The 12,578-nt window shown below is 42.1% G+C and overlaps 2 long non-coding RNA genes across 2 annotated transcripts in view; one reads left to right on the top strand and one right to left on the bottom strand.

The window, feature by feature from the left end:
* Positions 1-366: 366 nt before the first annotated feature.
* Positions 367-2,229, bottom strand: LOC124195406. Its single transcript, XR_006875178.1, has 3 exons — positions 1,824-2,229; positions 989-1,668; positions 367-921 (listed from the first exon to the last, which is right to left on the bottom strand). It is a non-coding gene; the product is annotated as an uncharacterized LOC124195406 (long non-coding RNA).
* Positions 2,230-12,332: 10,103 nt separating this feature from the next.
* Positions 12,333-12,578, top strand: part of LOC124195614 — a 38,875-nt gene continuing 38,629 nt past the window's right edge. The window contains exon 1 of the long non-coding RNA XR_006875322.1: positions 12,333-12,416. This is a non-coding gene — a long non-coding RNA (uncharacterized LOC124195614). The remainder of the gene's footprint in view (positions 12,417-12,578) is intronic.

The following is a 12,578-nucleotide window of genomic DNA, read 5'->3' as shown; positions in this document are numbered from 1 at the left end:
CCGTCTGTTCCCCTGAATTTATGGGCCCCGACTTTGGTCATGAAAATCACTATAAATTTCACCTCGACGTGCGACGTCTCTTCCTCTCGAAAATGCCCATATATACATATCTATCTAAAATAGCCTTTTTTTCTTTCCTATAGTCCACACGATGGTGCCAGCACAAGGAGTGCGATACGCGGTCAGTATACATAACTGCGTATTGTGCTGCGCATCGGTGTATATAGTATACAGCTAAAAGAAGTCTTTTTCTTTTCTAAGAGGAGAGCCAGACTGGATCATATACAGAATGGAAGAAAAGTCTTTCATTCTTTTATCTTTTTCTGACCTGAGTTACGTCGTCTGACTGGGAAAAACTCGACGGCAAAGAAAAGGGATAGAAAAACTCTTTTCTTCGTTTCCTCCCTCTTGTTGTGTATTCCATCTTCAACATTCAAAATGAATTTTGAAAAGCGCCCGTGCAAGGTGAGAAATATCATCCCGCGACAGCCACTTTTTCGAGAAAAAGCCAAAAGAAGAAGAAGAAGAAGAAAGAAGAAAAGAAAATGGGAAAGAAAAGGGAAAAGGCGTGTATAAATTATGATTCTGTCTTTTACCTAACTGTATGCGTGTATGACATGAGAGGAACATTTGGGAGCCTCCTCTTTTAACGGGTTGGAAAGAAAGAAAGAAAAGAAAAAAAATTTCCTCTCAAGTGCCGTGGAAAATTTTCACTTTTTATCGGCCGGATAATTGATGTACAACGCGCCTCCACTTCATTCTCTCCTGCAGCAGCACCCTCCACTTTTGAATCGTCTGTTGAGATCTCCCTCTCGTCTTATATGCTATAGGTGTTTGTTGGATAGTAGAAGACTCTCGCAGTCGGCCATATAGCCAGTCGATGAACCGTTGAAGTGAGCGTGCCAAATTGCCGAGAGAGTTCTATCACGAGGTACGTCCATGAGCGCGGCGATTTATTTATTCATATTCAAAACACCTGGCATATTACCGCTAGCAGCTAGCTAGGACGATAGGTGTTGAGAGAAATCGCCGGACGGGATTTGTATGCGTGTAACACCGGGTCTGCCACGGATGTCAACTGGAACGAATCCGCCGCGCTCCCAGTGTCGAGTGCCGACATGTCCCACCAGTCCCGGATCGTCTCCTTCCGTCGGAAATGTTGAAAAAGAAAAAAGAAAAATACAGAAAATAAAAGAGACTTTTTGAGATCTTCGACCATATGCTCCATCTCCTAACACGAAGGTCACGACGCCATTGTTCAGCCACCCTTATACAGTCTCGGGAAATAGAAAAACAAAAAAACAAAAAAACAACAGGATTCGTTCGTGTTCAACGTTCACCTGTCCCGCGTCTTTTTTGTTTGTCTTTCTTCTATTTTTTTACTTTTGCGCCGTTTGCTTGTCTTTTTCTTCCATCTGTCCCAAGGAAGTCGGTTGGCTAAAGACTGAGTCATTTCTCTTCTTCTTCCAGTTCTTCTTTGTTTCCATTTTCAACATTCCTCTTCTTCTTCTTCGTTTCTTGTATTTTTTTTTTCACCACTTGCCGTGGAATGGCATGGCGTGCCGCGGGATAGAAATATACAAGGGAGGAGGACCGCTCTCGGTTGTACGTACAACATGTCTGCCCATTTTCTGATGCGCCTTGTTAGCCGTGGCCATCTTTTGTTGTCTGTGTGTTTGCGTGCGTGTTTGTGCGCGTTTGTTTGAAAAGAAAAGAAAAAAAGAAAACTGAAACATTTTCAAGAAAAGAAAAGAAGAGAAAAAAAGAAAAAATCAAGTGCCAGTCGCTTGATATCAGCTCTAGCTGCGTGCTATTTTGCTTACTCATCTTTGACGGTCTTTTCACATGGCCTCTCTGAGTAGGTTGTGTACGTAGCAAGTCCTTGTCGCTCTATAGGGCATAGAATATATATCCTGGAGTCTACTATATATAAGAAGAAGAAGTACAACTTTTTTTAGATTTGCATCCAGCCGAGTCACCGTATGTGTGTTGTATGTAAGCGTCTCTCTCGTTTGTGTGCGATGAAGAAAATTGAGGAGCAGCGGACGCTGTACAACCGCGGGCAACATGACATCATATACACACGGAGCGGACTCGGGGCGGACATGTATGGCACGGTCGCCTTTTTCCCCATATCGGATGATTCATCATCAGCGACATAAAGAAAGGGAAACGAAACTTCTTATAAAAATAAAAGAGACCCCGTCACTTCCCCACTTGTGTCGCCCTGCGCCGTGGTTGTTCTATACTGTTGTGTTTGTTTCTTATCTTCGGCGCGACATTCTCTCTCTCGTTTCTTTTGGGTCCTTTTTAAAACCCCCGCACAAAAGGAAGAAAAACATTTTTATGTTGAAAAAAGAAGAGGATGTTTCCGAAAGCAAATTTTCGCCCATAGATTTTTCTTTCTTTTATTTGGCATTCGATAAACAAAGAGAACGGGACCCATAATATTGCGTCTGATTTCTTCTTCGTATATTCTTTGGCTTTATTTTTTACGACTGCGCGACTCGGTTTTTCAATGTTCAGGTGATACGGTCGCCGGCGCGGTTATTTCGAGAGAGGCAAATAGCATTCGCCTTTTTTTTTTCTTTTCTTAAGAGGTCAAAAAGGGAATCTTGTCCGTTGTGTTTGTGTCGTTTTGGGAACTTGGCGGAACTTAGGAACCCCCGGCGTAAAAGAAAAGAGACAAGGCTCTTCTTTTTATTCTTTCTTGGCTGTGATGGTCTTTTGGGCGTGTGTTTTGGGTGCCCAAAAAAAGAGCTTTTATGGCGAGTGAGAAGAAATAGAAGAGACGAGGGGAGATGGTAGCCGCTGTCTATCTCTCTCTCTCATGGCCGCGAGACTCCCCATCGCCACTTTTATTGATGGTTTCAACACGGTTTTCCACCTTGGACTCTTGCGTGGCAACCTCAATCCTCTGACTGCCTTTTAACTTTGTTTTGGGTTGTTTTCTTAAGGAAGAAAACGGCACGGCTCTTGGGCGCACCATCACCTTGTTCTCCAGGGAAACTTAAAAAGAGAGAGAGAGAGAGAGAGGAGAGACAGACAGATTTACTCTTGGGTGAGTCCATCGTGGGAGGTCGTTTCCTGTTTTATCGACCGACGATGGGGTTGACATGATCAACGGCGTTTGATAAAAAGTCGGCCACATTACCAGGCGACTACGAGGACTCCGAGACTTTTAAGACGCGACCGGAGAAGGTAGACAATCTCGTCGACTTTTATCTCGACCTGGCTTCCCCATTTTGATCCATAAAAAAAAAGAAAGAGGGAATTGGGAGAAATAGCGCCGAGGAGAAGAAATAAACATTCCCAGGCGATAGGTGGGAAATGCGCTGCGGACTGACTGGATGGAACCTCAACGGCCGCTGTAAAATATATCGGCTCTCCTGGCTCTGTTGGCTTTGCTGTCTCTCTGGAGAGATTTTTATCCTTAACTTGCTGACAGCGACCTTTGTTTTGGGGTTTTGTTTGTTTTTGTTTGTTTCTTCTTCTTCTCTCTTCTAAACTTTGGATGATTATCAGTTAGCCAATGAAAGTGCCGAGTTCCAAACGGCCTGTTGATCGCCTCTGTCTGCCACTCTCTTCCAGGAAGAAACTATTATACTACCTACTGCCAGCTCCCAGTGTTGGTATCTACTACAGCAGCAGCAGCAGGAGCAGCCGCCCAGCACTCTCGTAATAATATTGAGGTGATGCTGCGCTCTGTCAAATCACAAGGGAGCCGTTTCTCCCGTTGCAAATGAAAAAATAGTAGACGCTACACTATAAAGGCCGGTCATTCCAGGACCACGTCGTTCAGGTTTAGAACTTTAGAACATAATAATAACAATAATAAAAATGATGATAATAAATCCTTGTAAGAGAAGTAAAAAGAATAAAATAAAATAAAATAAAATAAAATAAAAAAGAGAGAAAAGCGACATTTGGGTGTATTCAGTTCCAATTCGGAATGCGTATAAGAACATTTTCAGCTGGAATGGCTCTGGAACGCTCTGAGCGCAAGCAAAGTGTCGGTTTCTTTCATGTAATGAATGAGCTTGCCAGGCACAGGTGGAAGCTGTGTGGTCAACCGTAACAAGAGACCAACAGCATCCAGCCAGGGGAATTTTGTTGGCTGTCGTCCCACCTGCAAATGCCATTTCAGGAAGATTGCTGGACGACGTGGACGGCAATTGCACAAAAGACACTCCGGCTGTCAAAATAAATACAAAAGGATGTCGCTGCTGGAATTGGCCAAGATTATTCCAGTTAAGGGGTGTCACTTGAAACCAGCCAGAGAAAATGAGATATTCTTTTCATATCTCCGTCATATCCGCTTCCCTCTATGGAATTGCGGACCTCGAGGGCAACTAGATGCATAACATATTTGAGTTTCAAAAAAAAGAGTTTCAAAAAAAATTTTACCGCAAAGGACTGATCTGACTGGCCCTATAGCATTTTGATTTCCCCCATTCGTTCCGATCAATCAACTCTGACCATATCGACTGTCCATCAAAGGCAAATAGCAAATAGCAACCCCACCGGCCGTCCAGCAGCACGGAGCAGGCAGTGCTAGATATCGGTTGTGGTGTGGCATTCATTTCATTTGCTTATAGCGGGACCCTCCCACGTCCGCGATCACCACTTGTCAACTGTTGATGGATTCCATTCCGTCCGATGGTTTGCACCACATTCCAGACAGTAATCAATACAATCGTTGAAGGATCGATATTCAAGTCACGCCCCAGCCATCACAGGGAAGATGCAGGACAGAATGCCACGTCTGCATATTATACCCCCGCCGGCCAGCCTTTCTCATCGTGATTTACTGTAACGGCCTCCCAGTTGTTGTTGTTGTTGTTGCTGAGAGGTTGCACAAGGGACATTATGTATATGCGTATGCCCTTTGAACATGTTTCTACTTTCCACAGCCAGCAAAACGGCTGCTAATGACAGTGGGCCCTGGTTGGTTAGTTATTTCAACGCGGGTCGCAATCGCACGCTTGAAAGTTCAAGTGGAAGGAACTTAAACTAATCATCCGCGACTTGTACTTATTATTACACAGCAGTTTTCTCCTACAGCTATAAGGAGCCAGCAACCAACGTGCCAGTCGGCTACTGCGAACGCCAAATAAAAGTTGCAGAGGTTACGGATGAAAGAACGAGGAAGACGAAGACGAAGAAGAGAGAAGACGGCCTTAAACGAACGACTGGGGGCAACGAGTTTAATTAGACGAATGGCAGTTCAACTCTTTGTGAAGAAGAATACTATATTTATGTTTCCATTTTCTTTAGCTCTTTCTCCTCCGCCATTGTTGTTACATAGTTGTGACTGGAGCTATGGGCGTCCGCTTGTAAACTCTTGTCTCCAGGACAACATATTCATTTGCATACACCTTTATTGTAGAATTTTCCGCCGAGATTTTAGACCTGTAGAATTTTTTATTCTTATTATTTCAGTTTAATTTCGTCTAAAGTTTTTCTTCTTTGTTGGGGGAAAAATAAATTTTTTTTTCCGTAAAAGATTTGATTATTTAGATTTGATTTTTATTTTATACAATAAATATAGTGAGAGAAGAAAAGAAACTTGATCAAGAAGGAGATGAGAAGAAGAAGAAGAAGAAGAGAAAAAAAAGGGTAAAATAGTGGCGAATCCGTTCCGGAGCTCGTCGTCATGCATAGTAAGTAACAAGAAGACGGCCGGAGAGAGAGACACGGAACCGTATCCGTATTGCCCCCTCTGGGCTTTGAATGGAACTGAGATTGCGAGCCGCGGCTGTTTCCTTTTTTTTTTTTTCAAACAAAAAGGCAGTTTTTGTGATGTTACTGCACGCTGCTGCTGAGAGAGCGTTGATTGTCAAAAATAACCGAAAGAAATGAATGCTGTTGTTGTGGCTGTTGTTTGTGTGACGCGTCTGGCCATCCGTTCACGCGGCCATTCCAAACATTTTCTCGTCCCACCAACTTCTTCTTCTCCTCTCACTTTTCTTTTCTCTCTTCTCGCTGGATATGAGATGATGGGATATTGCCTCTTAAACCGATCCACTTACTTTTACTGTCTCTCGCTCGACTATTTATAGCCCGTCGTAGATGAAACAGCCATATTTTGGTTGTTGTGCGTTTCGAAATGGAAAGGTAGGTGCTCGACACCAACCGAGGGGCCATTGGAAAATAACTGGGGAAAAACTTGTGTTCTCTGCACATTTCAACCCGATATTGTTTTCCACTTGAGCCAAAGCACCGCGGCCCAAGAGAAAACCGCCGCGCTACCTGCTGTTGATTCCTATTATGTTAATTCAATTTCTTACGCCGCTTCTTCGGTCGTTTGCATTTCCAACTCACTAACTCATCGTTTTCCCATTTCTAAAAAAATAAAAATAAAAAAAAAGGGAAAAGAAATCACGTCGTTGTCGACACGTAACCTGATGACGGGCTTCACCCATTTGCCATGGCGCCCAGGCTCGTGTTATTTCCCCAGTTGAAGTACATCCTAAACTTTGCAATCTCACAATCAAAGGATAGCAGCAGCATAGTGTACCCGTGTTCGACTCTCATTTCAACAGCGGAAACTCTTGAATAATGAAGTCGAAAAAAAGAAAAGATTTTGAGAAATGAAACGAAATGGAAAATTGCCACGTGCCGACTTCCAAGTCCGCCTACTACCCTGAAATGGGTACGTAACCCGGTTTCTGAAGGTAGCTAGCTCTCGTCTGCTCATAACGTTTTAAGTTTGATGGGATTTCTTCTTTTTTTCTTCATTATACATCGGCATCGCAAATTCGAGCCGCCCCTCCGGCAGCCGACGTTGACACGCTGAGTAAACCTTATTCATGTGCTATGCATGTGTACACACAAGCAGCAGTGTAGTACCAGTGTGGCGGGGTATAAGCTATTAGAGTGATGTGAAGTAATTTAGTGAGCGCCCCGAATATATGCCGGCTATACTTTTTGGCTGGCAAACTTTTGGGGGAAATATTGAGTACATATATAACAGAGAGAGAAAGAGAGAGAGAGAGAGAGAGAGAATGCGAGATGGGAATAAGGACCCACGCTAGTTTTTAATCCCGTTTCCAACTTGACAAGGAAAAAGAAATCGACTGGCAGGAAAAAGAAAAGAAGAAAAAAAGTTAATAATACAAAAGGAGCTAGATATGAGAGGGAGGTGCTATATATGTTTGACAACTTTCTTCTACAGCAGCGCAGCAGAACACCCGAGCGGAAAAACTTGGAAAGGCAACTTGATTTCGTATGCACAAGACGTGACTTGTGCGATTCTAGACTAGACATCACATTTTTATTTATAGGATCTACTACAATAGATATATGTAGCTACGCGGTTGACCCAATGTAATAACGTTCCTCAGCACGAAAATCACAAGTAAGCGAGACAAAATGAGATAGATTCTCAAATGAATTTGACTGGTTGACTTTTTTCGGGGAAAAAACAAGAACCGAACAATTTTCTTTATGCATAACTTTTCTACGCATTCAAATCTCGGAAAAAAGCATAATAAGGCTAGTGTGTCATTTATGATCCTTTGGACTCAATGCTCTCATAGTTAAACCATTCTGATAAACTTAATCAAACTATCGATCGAACCCCATGATACCTGTCTCATAAGGGAAGTTCACAGGGTTCCCGACAAAGCCTGAACGGATGGACTCGCGTGATGACAGATTATTTGCCATTTCACCATAGTAGTCTAGGCAGCCAGACTTTGACAGATTTGACTTACAATCCTTCATACCTATATATTCCTTCCGATAATATTTAGCTTTTCACGGGAAAATCCATGATTGGATTGCACGGTGGGCAGCATTCGTTTTCTCCGGATGTCCCCCAATTGGAAAAAGCCTCTCCCATGTATAGATCTAAAGACGATTTTCCGTATTTCTCCTAACGTCGATATAGTTCCCATGCAATATTTCCTATCGCTCCATTAGTTAGTAACAAAATACAAGAATGACAGTAAAGGGAGGGGGGTTGACTCTGCGGACCAAACGAGTCGGAGGAAATGCCAAACGCGGAAAATAAATCGATCATTTGATCAATTGAAATTGACAGTGACTGGGGAGCGTGACCAACTCGGACTTGACAATATTCCTGGGTTTTATTTTTTTCGAATCTATCAACAATTTTCAGACCCCCCCTCGATTCGGACAAACTGAATGCGTGAGGGGGCGAAGCGGTACGCGGTGCATATATTATCAGCGGTCAGTTCAACGAGTTCCAAATATAATACGATGATGAAGATATTGTGGTGGAAGTCCGGAGAAAAAAAAAGAGACCAAATTCATCAGACTGGATATTACAAATGGGGGGTGCATCACAAGAGCGATAACACGAAAGAGAGGGCGACCTAGACGTATACTAATAATTAGTTCCGTTTTCCTGCCGCAATTGAAGTATAATATAACGACCGAAATGTTTTGTGAGGATGCGATTGCCGATTCCGAGCGCGCTCTTCCGGAAATCTCAATGGAGCCATCTCGACGACCCTCCTTCCCCTATCTATCTCTGTCTTCCTTTATTCAATACATGTGTTACATCCCTCTCTTGCCTGATTTTTCTTTCTTTCTTCCTTTTGATGTACTACTTTTAAGACCGAGAATGGCATCAGCGTTTCATGCCTTTTATGTTACATGGCGCTAGGGGCGTAATCTGCCACCGACGTCGCGTATTATGATGCAGCAGCCAGCAACATGTGCTCAGGGGAGCGTAAAACATCATTTTGTGTTGCCGTGCCATTATGACAGCGTTCAATAGGCTTTGACACGAGATGAGAAGTATGGTATAATAAGCCCACTTCCTTTGCCAAGTTATTTCCTCAGTTTTTTTATTTTATTCTTTACATTATTATTACTTGCAGGTATTAAAAAAGATGGTGAGAGATTGGGAGAAACTTGATAAAAGCAGCCTATTATTATGTTCTTTTCTTTTGTAGTATGCATCTTTATATTTTTATTGGGCAGCGCACACTGCTGGTGTACACATGTTCCGGTTCACTTGTTAAAAGGAATGATACCGACAAAAATAGTAGCCAAACGCAATAAGCCTTTGTAATGGGATTTTTACTTGTACGTAGGGCTGTGGAATCGAGAAAAACGTCGGGCAGTATACTATATTCTTTACGCACTATATGTAGGCTGGACGGAATTATTCCCACCAACGGAAGGTGAAGGAATCGTGCGCTCAAGTTGATAAAATATTTATTCCCCATTTTTTTTTTATTCCAGCGAGAGAGACCAGTACTTTTTTTTTCCCTTTTGCTCGACGGAATAAATGTATTCCGCTTTGTTATTCTGCTTTCAATTTTTGAGCATTGTTGACGATTGCACTCGGAGAATAGTAAATTTCTCTCTTCCGAAGTATATTCCCTTTAGCATTAAAGATTTAGACTCCGTCCATTCCCTTGTGGAAAACGGACTCGTCCGGTCTCCGAGTAATCGGATTCCATCCGGAATACTAGAATACCACATCCAACTGGGTCCGCATTCAAAATCATTTTATAGAAGGGGAGAAGAGAGAGAGAAAAAAAAGAATCGGGTTATTTCAGGAAACGATTGACGACTTCAACAATATAATCATATCAGCGATTCTTTTTGGAGAAATATAAATATTGTATACTCTTTATAATCCAGTCGAGTGCAGCGGGGGTGGAAGGCAGTGTTTATTTTCCCTCCCGCAGGTATTTCCGAGATTTTTTTATTTAGACCCCCCCAAAAAAACACAAATCCAATAAAATTGAAAAGACGGAAACGGGTAAACAGAATATATCTATTTAAATTTTAAAAAGAAAGGTGTGCGGAAACGGAGGGGGGTGGGTGGGGGTTGGTAGTAATCATTGGAGAAGGATGGACAGGAACCCAACAATAGATAGTTTAATAACCCGCCACAATTGAGACCTTTTCTATATAACGTGCTGCGCCTGTGGGAAATTCCAGGAAATTCCGTGTTGGGTCTGTTCTTCTTCTTTCTCCTTTCGCTGGCCCTGCAATTCCTTTTGAAATGGAAAGGAGGTACTGAGGCGAGTCCAAAGAATAGGCAACAGGATGAATGATCAAGAAATAATGGAAAAATCGAGCCGAAGGAACGCCCGTGGTGTGAAGCTTTGACACATTGAAACGGTAACAGTTTGACCCCCTACCGGTGTACACCGCGTCTTTTCAGAGAGGCGGAGGGAGTGAGGAGCCAGGACTATGTACGAGTCTTAATCGCCTGTATATACTACCTTCTCTTTCTCCTCACTGTACCCACCTTGATTTCCATTGCATTCAAATCGCTAGTCTAATGAACGGTTCTCTCCATCCTTATGTCCGCGGAATAAGGCAGATGAAGAAGAAGAGCTTCCACCACGGGGGGTGGTTGTCTCTGTGTGGCTGAGGCGGGAGAACATTTTTCTTGCCGTGGTAAAAATCTATTGTGGCTCGCCAAGCAGGGAGTCCGCTGTTCCATCTCTTTCCTTTCATTTCTTTTTTTCTCACTTTAAACGCAAATGTCTTGTCTTCCGCCCTACTACATCCCGCGCCACCCACGGATGCAACCGGACTCTGCCGGCCCGAGTGATTATCTCGTCCGAGCTCATTAGATCGTCCAGCTGAATTCAAACCGTTATGCCGCCTGCCATCAAATCACCATCATCTGTATATATATACTTATGTGTGGAGCCGCTCTTAATTTCTTTTCTACGGTTTCAGCTACCGTCATCTTCGAGCTCAGCTCAGCATTGGTATAATGATCAAATCGCCGTTGGGAATCAAATGAAGAATTCGTTCTCCCCCAGTACAAAAAAAAAGAAAAAAGAAGTAATAATAATATCGCATTCGTATCCCAGATTGCTATAAATAATCCGCCCCAAGCTCCTATATAAGGTCACGGGTCATCAGATTAGTTTTTATGCTTCTTTTATTTATTTATTTTTTTTGTTCTCTCGTTTTTCCCGTCTGTGTTCTGTCTGTATACGAACGCAAGCTTTTCCGGTCGGTTAAGTCCCAATATCTCAGATGGATCCAATCAGGGAACTCTTCGTTATTTAGCGGAACAATTTCTGTTTCAGCGCTCGCACTTCGTAGTCGCCCCCTCATGCAGCATATTGTTGTGTTCCAGCGGTGAACTAAATAGCCAGAAACCAATGAAGGGAAATGTATTCCAACGGACACGTTGAATGCCTCCCCCCAATAAGGCACCACCACTGTGGAAGGAATGTTGAGTGTTGTTATAGTTACAACAGGCGCTCTCGCCCCATCTCTCTCTATTGAATTCGTTGGAATCAGCTTACTATTTGTCGCATTCTTTTTTTTTCTTTTTCGTATTAAGAACTTGTTTCGTTTGAAATGTTCTTTCCCTTTGTTCCAGCCAGCGCACGACTAACGTGCGTGTTTGGCACTCTGCTGTTCAACCGACCATTAATTCAGCTGCTCTATTCTTTTCCCAGAGGGTGTTGTTCCTTTGATCGTTCATCATTTCATCCGTGTTCTGTTTTGATACGGATTCTTATCTGTCCATGGAACCAAATCACAATGATGCTAGGAATATCCTTAGTGTTCAACAAAGGGATCGATAAAATGTGGGGAATGCTCCATCGATTTGTGGGAGCCATAGACATTGAGGGTGTACAGGTGAGTGTGCTCGCCCATCGCGTGTAAAGCCTCTCTATCGTTCAAAATCTTCAAAACGTAAACGTCAATGAATTCCCACATCACAATGAACTTATTTTTATCTTAACATGCGACAGACCAACAATTACACGGGCATATTCGCGACATTACGAATATTACAATTGGATATTATAACCATTAAACACTCGATCCATCAAACCAGCAGGACCGAGAAACGATAAAATATTTGATTGCTTTTACCTTGTCAATAGTAAATCTAAAGTAATTATTTAAAAATTCGGATTCCGTAAGGATTAAATTAACCTGCCATCGATTTTCATTTCCATATTTCTATGAAGCAATTGATATATCAATTCCGATCTATTATCCGGTTGCTATAAAAGACGTCTTCATAAACATCTTTCCTTTACTTTATTTCAAAAAGTGAAGTCAACTCAAATAAAATCAAATGTAACAGAGTAGTAAGAATATCGGCAGTTGCCACTTCCCATCCCACTTCACTATCTTTTTCCCGAACTTTACGTTTACTCGTCCACAGTTTCCACGTTTTCACCCACGCACGTTTAAAAAAAAACAATAAATTTAATTTTGAAGTATTTATAATTGAATCCAATATTAAAAATATCTGTGGTATTCATCTTCAAAAAAAAAAAAATTATTGTAATCATTTTTGAATTTGCAATTGCAACACAGCTCAGGTTGATTCGGGGGACCCCTCATTGTCATCTGTTCGTCGATGGAGAATGTTGTCATTTTGGCGCTTTTTATACACGTGTTGATGGACCGACCATTGGATTTTTTCGACCTAATTTTTAGTAAGTTCTCAATCTCTCAAATGTTTTATAGTTATGTATTTTTAAGGCAGATATAGTGTATATTTAGAGAGTATAGAAAAAAAGAATGAGAATGTCAATCTTGAGAATTAGAAAAATCAAAATGGCCGTTTTGGAGTATTTAATCGAGAATGGATGTTTACT

Source organism: Daphnia pulex, chromosome 6 (genome assembly GCF_021134715.1).
Source record: "Daphnia pulex isolate KAP4 chromosome 6, ASM2113471v1".
Lineage (NCBI taxonomy): Eukaryota > Metazoa > Arthropoda > Branchiopoda > Diplostraca > Daphniidae > Daphnia > Daphnia pulex.
The sequence above is the reverse complement of the archived record's forward strand: the minus strand, read 5'-3'. Positions and strand labels throughout refer to the sequence as shown.